General features: G+C 47.3%; 1 pseudogene; it reads right to left on the reverse strand.

Annotated features, from left to right (window-relative positions):
- Positions 1–5,613: 5,613 nt before the first annotated feature.
- LOC147963977 (uncharacterized) lies at positions 5,614–8,442 on the reverse strand (annotated as a pseudogene).
- Positions 8,443–8,661: the final 219 nt, after the last annotated feature.

Here is an 8,661-nt window from a genome sequence, read left to right on the forward strand (position 1 = left end):
CAAATTCTAATTCATGTATGGCTCTCTCAAAAGGTGTGTACAGCAAGGATGATTGTGGCACACTAACAACCAAAGACACAAATAATACAAGACGCTCCAAGCAAAACACATATCATGTTGGTGAATAAAAATATAGCTCCAAGTAAATTACCGATGGAAGTGGACGAAAGAGGGGATGCCTTCTGGGGCATCCCCAAGCTTTGACTTTTTGGTGTCCTTGGATTATCTTGGGGGTTCCATGGGCATCCCAAAGCTTAGGCTCTTGCCACTCCTTATTCCATAATCCATCACAAGAATTCACCCAAAACTTGAAAACTTCACAACACAAAACTCAATAGAAATCTCGTGAGCTCCATTAGAGAAAGAAAACAAAAGACCACTTCAAGGTACTGTAATGAACTCATTATTTATTTATATTGGTGTTAAAACTACTGTATTCCAACTTCCCTATGGATTATAAACTATTTTACTAACCATAGATTCATCAAAATAAGCAAACAACACACGAAAAACAGAATCTGTCAAAAACAGAACAGTCTGTAGTAATCTGTAGCTAGCGCAAGATCTGGAACCCCAAAAATTCTAAAATAAATTTATGGACGTGAGGAATTTATCTATTAATCATCTGCAAAAAGAATTAACTAAATAGCACTTTCCAAATAAAAATGACAGCAGTTCTCGTGAGCGCTAAAGTTTCTGTTTTTTACAGCAAGTTCAACAAGACTTTCCCAAAGTCTTCCCAACGGTTCTACTTGGCACAAACACTAATTAAACACAAAAAACACAACCAAAACAGAGGCTAAATAATTTATTTATTGAATAACAGCAAGGGAAAATATTGGGTTGTCTCCCAACAAGCGCTTTTCTTTAAAGCCTTATAGCTAGGCATTGATAATTTTAATGATGCTCACATGAAAGACAAGAATTGAAGCACAAAAGGAGCATCATAAAGCATGTGACAAACACATATAAGTCTAACATACTTCCTATGCATAGGCATCTTATAGGCAAACAAATTATCAAGGCAAGCAAAAACTAGCATATGCAAGGAAGAGGAAAGAAACAATAGCAATCTCAACATAACTAGAGGTAATTTAGTAACATGAAAATTTCTACAACCATATTTTCCTCTCTCATAGTAACTACATGTAGGATCATAAGCAAATTCAACAATATAGCTATCACATAAAATATCCTCAATATGATCCACATGCATGCAAAGTTGGCACTTTTCCAAAATAGTGGGATTAACATTAACTAAAGTCATGACCTTCCCAAACGCACTTTTATCAAAAACTTCGTAAGATTGAAAATTCTCCAAATATGTGGGATCTAAAGTTGACATTCTTCCAAACCCACTTTCAATATTATTGCAAACATTATAATCAATCTCATATTCTTCATGGGACTTAAATAAATTTTGAAGATCAAAAGAATCACCCCAATCATGATTGTTGCAACAAGTAGAGGACATGGCAAAATTAGCATCCCCAAGCTTAGGGTTTTGCATATTATTAGCACAATTTACATTAATAGAATTTATAATAACATCATTGCAATCATGCTTTTTATTCAAAGATCTATTGTGAATCACTTCATAAAATACTTCATCGCAATTTTCAGATTCACGAATTTCAAGCAAAAATTCATAAAGATAATCTAGTGCACAAAACTCACTAGCAATTGGTTCAACATAACTGGATCTCTTAAAAAGATTAGCAAGCGGATGAGTATCCATAAATCTTAGGTTCTCTGTTTAGTAATAAATAAACAACTAATCCAACCATACGAGCAAACAAGAAACGGGCAAAAGAGGCAAATAGAGAAAGAGAGGAAGGATAGAGAGAGAGGGCGAATAAAATGGCAAGGGTGAAGCGGGGCAGAGGAAAACGAGAGGCAAATGGCAAATAATTTAATGCGAGAGAAGGGATTGTGATGGGTACTTGGTATGTTGACTTTTTGCGTAGACTCCCCGGCAACGGCGCCAGAAATTCTTCTTGCTACCTCTTGAGCTTGCGTTGGATTTCCCCGAAGAGGAAATGATGATGCAGCAGAGTAGCGTAAGTATTTCCCTCAGTTTTTGAGAACCAAGGTATCAATCCAGTAGGAGGCCACGCTCAAGTCCCTCATACCTGCACAAAACGATAGCTACTCGCAACCAACGCGATTAGGGGTTGTCAATCCCTTCACGGTCACTTACGAGAGTGAGATCTGATAGATATAATATTTTTGGTATTTTTGGTATAGAGATGCAAAGTGAAAAGTAAAAGGCAAAGTAAAAAAGCAAAGCAAGATTAAAGTGATGGAGATTGATATGATGAGAATAGACACGGGGGCCATAGGTTTCACTAGTGGCTTCTCTCAAGAGCATAAGTATTCTACGGTGGGTGAACAAATTACTGTTGAGCAATTGATAGAATTGAGCATAGTTATGAGAATATCTAGGCATGATCATCTATATAGGCATCACGTCCGTGACAAGTAGACCGAAACGATTCTGCATCTACTACTATTACTCCACTCATCGACCGCTATCCAGCATGCATCTAGAGTATTAAGTTAAAAACAGAGTAACGCTTTAAGAAAGATGACATGATGTAGAGAGATAAATTCATGCACTATGAAATAAACCCCATCTTGTTATCCTCGATGGCAACGATGCAATACGTGCCTTGATGCCCTTTCTGTCACTCGGAAAGGACACCGCAAGATCGAACCCAAAGCTAAGCACTTCTCCCATGGCAAGAAAAACCAATCTAGTAGGCCAAACCAAACTGATAATTCGAAGAGACTTGCAAAGATAACCAATCATACATAAAAGAATTTAGAGAAGATTCAAATATTATTCATAGATAGACTTGATCATAAACCCACAATTCATCGGTCTCAACAAACACACCGCAAAGAAGAAGAAGATTACATCGAATAGATCTCCACGAGAGAGGGGGAGAACTTTGTATTGAGATCCAAAAAGAGAGAAGAAGCCATCTAGCTAATAACTATGGACCCGAAGGTCTGAGGTAAACTACTCACACTTCATCGGAGAGGCTATGATGATGTAGAAGCCCTCCGTGATGATGGCCCTCTCCGGCGGAGCTCCGGAACAGGCCCCAAGATGGGATCTCGTGGATACAGAAAGTTGCGGCGGTGGAATTAGGTTTTTGGCTCCGTATCTGTTCGTTTGGGGGTACGTAGGTATATATAGGAGGAAGTACGTCGATGGAGCTTCGGTAGGCCCACGAGGGTGGGGGCGCGCCTGGGGGTATAGGGCGCGCCCCCTACCTCATGCCCACCTCGAAGCTTCCTTGGCGTAGGGTCCAAGTCTCCTGGGTCATATTCGGGAAGAAAATCACGTTCCAGAAAGGTTTATTCCGTTTGGACTCTGTTTGATATTCCGTTTCTTCGAAACACTGAAATAGGCAAAAAAACAGTAATTCTGGGTTGGGCCTCCGGTTAATAGGTTAGTCCCAAAAATAATATAAAAGTGGAAAATAATGCCCAATATAGTCCAAAACAGTAGATAATATAGCATGGACCAATCAAAAATTATAGATACGTTGGAGACGTATCACTAGGTCGTTGTCGTGCAGCTCAGCTATGCTGTTGGAATTGATGGACTCACTTTATCTTCCAAGCCTTCCACAATTATCGTATTAGATGGCCTTAAGCCATATTTATTGTAAATAAGTTCTCTTTTGGAGACATCAATGTATTAAGTGTGTGATTTCTACTCTGTTATAAATTCTTCGAGTACTGTGTGTGTTAGCATTACCGATCCAGGGATGGCACTGAAGCACAGAGACTTGACCGTTTGAGGTCGGGTCGCTACAGAATCAAAATAAGACGTAGATGGTAAGCAGTATGATGATCACCGCCCACAACTCTTTGTGTTCTACTCGTGCATATCATCTACGCATAGACCTAGCTCGGATGCCACTGTTGGGAAATGTAGCATGCAATTTCAAAAAAATTCCTATGCTCACGCAAGATCTATCTAGGAGATGCATAGCAATGAGAGGGGGAGAGTGTGTCTACGTACCCTCGTAGACCGAAAGTGGAAGCATTTGACAACGTGGTTGATGTAGTCGAACTTCTTCTCATTCCGACCGATCAAGCACCGAACGTACGACACCTCTGAGTTCTGCACACGTTCAGCTCGATGACGTCCCTCGAACTCTTGATCCAGCAAAGTGTCGAGGAAGTAGATGAGCTCTGTCAGCACGATGGCGTGGTGACGGTGATGGTGAAGTGATCCGCGCAGGGCTTTGCCTAAGCACTATGACAATATGACCGAGGGTGTAATCTATGAAGGGAGGCGCCACACACGGCTAACAAAAATTGATGTGTGTTCTAGGCGCCTCCTCCCCTCATATATATAGGTGGGAGGGAGAGGGAGCAGCCAAGGGGGGTGCCCCAAGTAGGAGGAATCCTACTTGGGGGTCTCCTCCAATTCGGCCCCCCTTCCTTATTAACCGGAGGGGAAAGGAAAGAAAGAGGGGGAGGGAAGGAAGGGGGAGGCCAAATCCTCCTCTTTCCTTCTCCCTTCCCCTCTTTCCTTCTCCTCCTATTTCGGCCTATATGGGGGCACACCAGCCCCTTGTGGGCTGGTCTATCCCTCTGTTGGCCCATAAGGCCCATATCTTTGTCGGAGGGTGCCCGGAGCCCCTTTCGGTGACCCGATATGTACCTGATATCCTCCGAAACACTTCCAATGTCCGAATACTATCGTCCTATATATCAATCTTTACCTCTCGACCATTTCGAGACTCCTCGGCATGTCCGTGATATCATTTGGGACTCCGACCAACATTCGGCCACAAAATCACATAACTCATACAATACAAAATCGTCATCAAACATTAAGCGTGCAGACCCTATGGGTTCAAGAACTATGTAGACATGACCGAGACACCTCTCCGGTCAATAACCAACAGTGGAATCTGGATTCTCATATTGGTTCCCACATATTCTACGAAGATCTTTATCGGTCGAACCGTTATGACAACATACGTTATTCCCTTTATCATCGGTATGTTACTTGCCCGAGATTCAATCGTCGGTATCTTCATACCTAGTTCAATCTCGTTATCGGCAAGTCTCTTTACTCGTTCCATAATACAACATCCTGCAACTAACTCATTAGTTACTTTGCTTGCAAGGCTTCTTATGATGTGCATTACCGAGAGGGCCCAGAGACACCTCTCCGATACTCGGAGTGACAAATCCTAATCTCGATCTATGCCAACCCAACAAACACCTTCGGAGATACCTGTAGAGCATCTTTATAATCACCCAATTACATTGTGACGGTTGATAGAACACAAGGCATTCCTCTGGTATCCGGGAGTTGCATAATCTCATAGTCGAAGGAATATATATTTGACATGAAGAAAGCAATAGCAATAAAACTGAATGATCAATATGCTAAGCTAACGGATGGGTCTTGTCCATCACATAATTCTCCTAATGATGTGATCCCGTTCATCAAATGACAACACATGTCTATGTTTAGGAAACTTAACCATCTTTGGTTAACGAGCTAGCCTAGTAGAGGCTTACTAGGGACACGGTGTTTTATCTATGTACCCACACATGTATCAAGTTTCCGGTTAATACAATTCTAACATGAATAATAAACATTTATCATGATATAATAAAATATAAAATAACAACTTTAATATTGCCTCTAGGGCATATTTCCTTCAGTCGGCACTTGTCGCTGTCGTCATTGCCGGCACCTCGCCCGGCTCCGCTCTGGGTGCGACCGCCGCCTCTGCCGGTGTTGCCTCCACTGCTCGGGGCACCGCCACCATGTCCTTGATGCTTCCTCGTCTCCCACTTCTTTGAGAATAGGAGTTGTCGCCGCCGAAGCTCTCGCGGCCGTCGTCAAGGCGGTCCTCGACCATCCGCAACCGGCCCGTGAGCTCCTCGATGGAGAGCTCGCTCAGGTCAAGCAAAGTCTTGATGGAGAGTGCTACCTGAGTGAAGCGAGGTGGCACGACGCGGAGAAAATTCTGCACGACTCTCGCGTCGTCCATGGTGTCACCAAACACGCGGAGCTACGACGCAAGGCTGGAGATCCGCATGGCGAAGTCGTCGATGAGCTCGCCCTCCTTGAAGGTGATGTTCTCGAAGTCTGCCCGCAGCTTCTGCGTGTTCGCCTCGCGCACGCGGTTGCTGCCGAGGCGCTAGGTAAGGATGGCTTCCCACGCCTCCTTGGCGCTTGCCTTCGCCGTGAGCATGTCATGCATCTCCGGCGGCGTGGAACGCATGAGTGTCGCCATGGCTTTCCTGCCCTCCTTTCTCTCGACCAGGTCGTCCTTCATGAGAACCCAGAGGCTCGCTGCATGGAGGTTGCACTCCATGATCAACGCCCACTCGCTGTAGTTCGAGCGTGTGAGCATCGGAAAGGTGATGGGCACGCTACCGCTGATTGCGGTCTCATGCACGATCTCCCTAACCACGACCTCACCGTGATGGCCACGCCTGGACCGGTTGCGCCCTCGCCGCTCCTCCGGAGGCGGCGACTGGGAGCCGTCATGTGATGGCTGTGACTGGGAACCATCTGAGGTGGTGCGCTGCTGCACTCCTTTTACACCAGCCATGGCTATCGAAACGAAGCTCTGATGCCAATTGTTAGCCCAAAAACTACTGGCTAGCTCTCTCTCGTACACTAACAAAGTTAGCAAAGTAAGCTGCAGCTGCACACACTGAGCTAGGAGGGCAAACACACATGTGTAGCAGGAGAAGCTCGCGTACTACTAGTGCGGCTGGTTGCAGTAGTAGTGTACTACTAGAATTTTTGATTGCTACTTGCGCTGATTTACAACGGGAGGAGTAGTGCTCTTATATAGCACTTGCAAACCGACTTTTTTTAAAAACGAGGCAAAAGATTTACCATTTTCATTGATTAAGAAAAAGAGAGTTGTTCGGTTAATTAGAGAAAAACCGGACGAAAACCTAGATTACAAACTCCACATGAGGCACACGCGGACGACCTGGCCACAAACAAGATCACCTCACAACCAAACGACACACCATCAAAAGGTAGCACCGAACAACAAAGCAACGCCAAAGAGTCGACCACAGCGTCGAGGACAAGACAACTCCGATTTTATTGGCCTCGCACCGACCTTAGTCCAGCACAACACCCGGAGAGCACCGTTCGCTGAAAACCGCCCTCATGGAGTCATCGTTGCCGCAATGACCCCGCCGCCCACAGCTCCGACTCCTCTATCACAGCCAGAAACCAGCAAAAGCACACCGATTGGCACACCAGACCACCCAGCACCACACGCCATCATTGTCGTTGCCACACAAGTCACAACGCCAACCTCCCACACCGCCGGTCGAACATCTGCCGACCACGATGTTGTGCACGTCCAGCCTGCCGGAAGTGCAAAAGGGGCCAAGATCTCAGAGACGGCGCCCCCAAGAGGGAAAGCAACGTAGAGACGACGTCGCCGCCCGATCCACCAGAAGGATCCTGACTTTCGCCCGAAGATCTTGACCCGAGAGGAGAGGTTGCATAAAACTCCTCAACGGGGCTCCCAAGAGAGATAGCGACGCCCACGGGCGCCGCCGCCGGCGGCCGGCCAGAAACCAGCCAAAGCTTTCTCCTGGAGAAGCAGAGCCTTCACTCCCACGCAGCCAACCAAAGTCAACTATCACCTCCGCTGACCCGTACACTCCTGCACAACAATCGCGTCAATGCCACACAGGAACCACCCTCGCACTCGATGTCGCTGCTCGGCCGCCAACGAGCAGCACCACCGCATCAGGCCCGCCCCGGCGATCCAAATCGGAGCATCACACCTTGCCGCCACGAAAACGAGCAGCACCGCCGCACCGCAGTCCCTGGCCCGCAGAGGTAGGCCAGCTCGAAGCCAGCAGGCAGGGACAGGAGGGCTGCCACCCCTCCCCATCCAGACCAGATCTGAGCCGAGGCAAGGAGCCCCGCACACCACCGCATGGACGGGCACCAGGCCACCGGATCTGCAATGCAACACGCCTGGAGACGCCGCCGGGTCGCTGTTGCCAGCCGCCGAGCAGGACGAAGAGCGCCCTCCCTCCACCAAAGGACGCGCCCGGCGCGACAGCAGCACCGCGCCCAGGCCCGACCCCCACGCCGCCCGAGCGGCCGCAGCGGTCGCCGTCGCCACGCAGACCGAGGCCGCCGCCTCGGGGCCCAAGTCCGCCTCGCCCTTCGCAACGGCAGGAGATCCCCTTCCCCTTAGAGGAACGGGGCCCGCCGCCACCGCGGCAGGGGCCGGTGACAGCGGCGGCAGAGGAGCAGCCAGGGACCGGCCTGGCGGCGCTAGGATCTGGGGGCCCTCGGGTCGCCTCGCGAGGGAGACGACGCGAGAGAGAGGGGGAGGGAGGGAGTTTTATATAATGTAGTTGGATAAGAAAAATACCTGCAAACCGACTTGAGTACACGTCAAGTGCCTAAGCGTGACTTTATCCCTGAGTGACTTTATGGCTTGCATAATCAGCTCAGCCATTTTACTAGAGAAAGCTTACTACTACTTAATGCATAGCCACAGGGTGATGCCTCATATGCCATGTAGAATCGGGCGACAGAAAAAATAGGTTCGAATAGGGAAGCGAGATCCTCTGCAGGAGGCGGGTGTTTGGAGAGAAAAAGTGTGGTCCGGTGCA

Source organism: Triticum urartu, chromosome 6A, assembly GCF_056163025.1.
Source record: "Triticum urartu cultivar PI428250 chromosome 6A, HENAU_Tu73, whole genome shotgun sequence".
NCBI classification, from domain to species: Eukaryota; Viridiplantae; Streptophyta; class Magnoliopsida; order Poales; family Poaceae; genus Triticum; species Triticum urartu.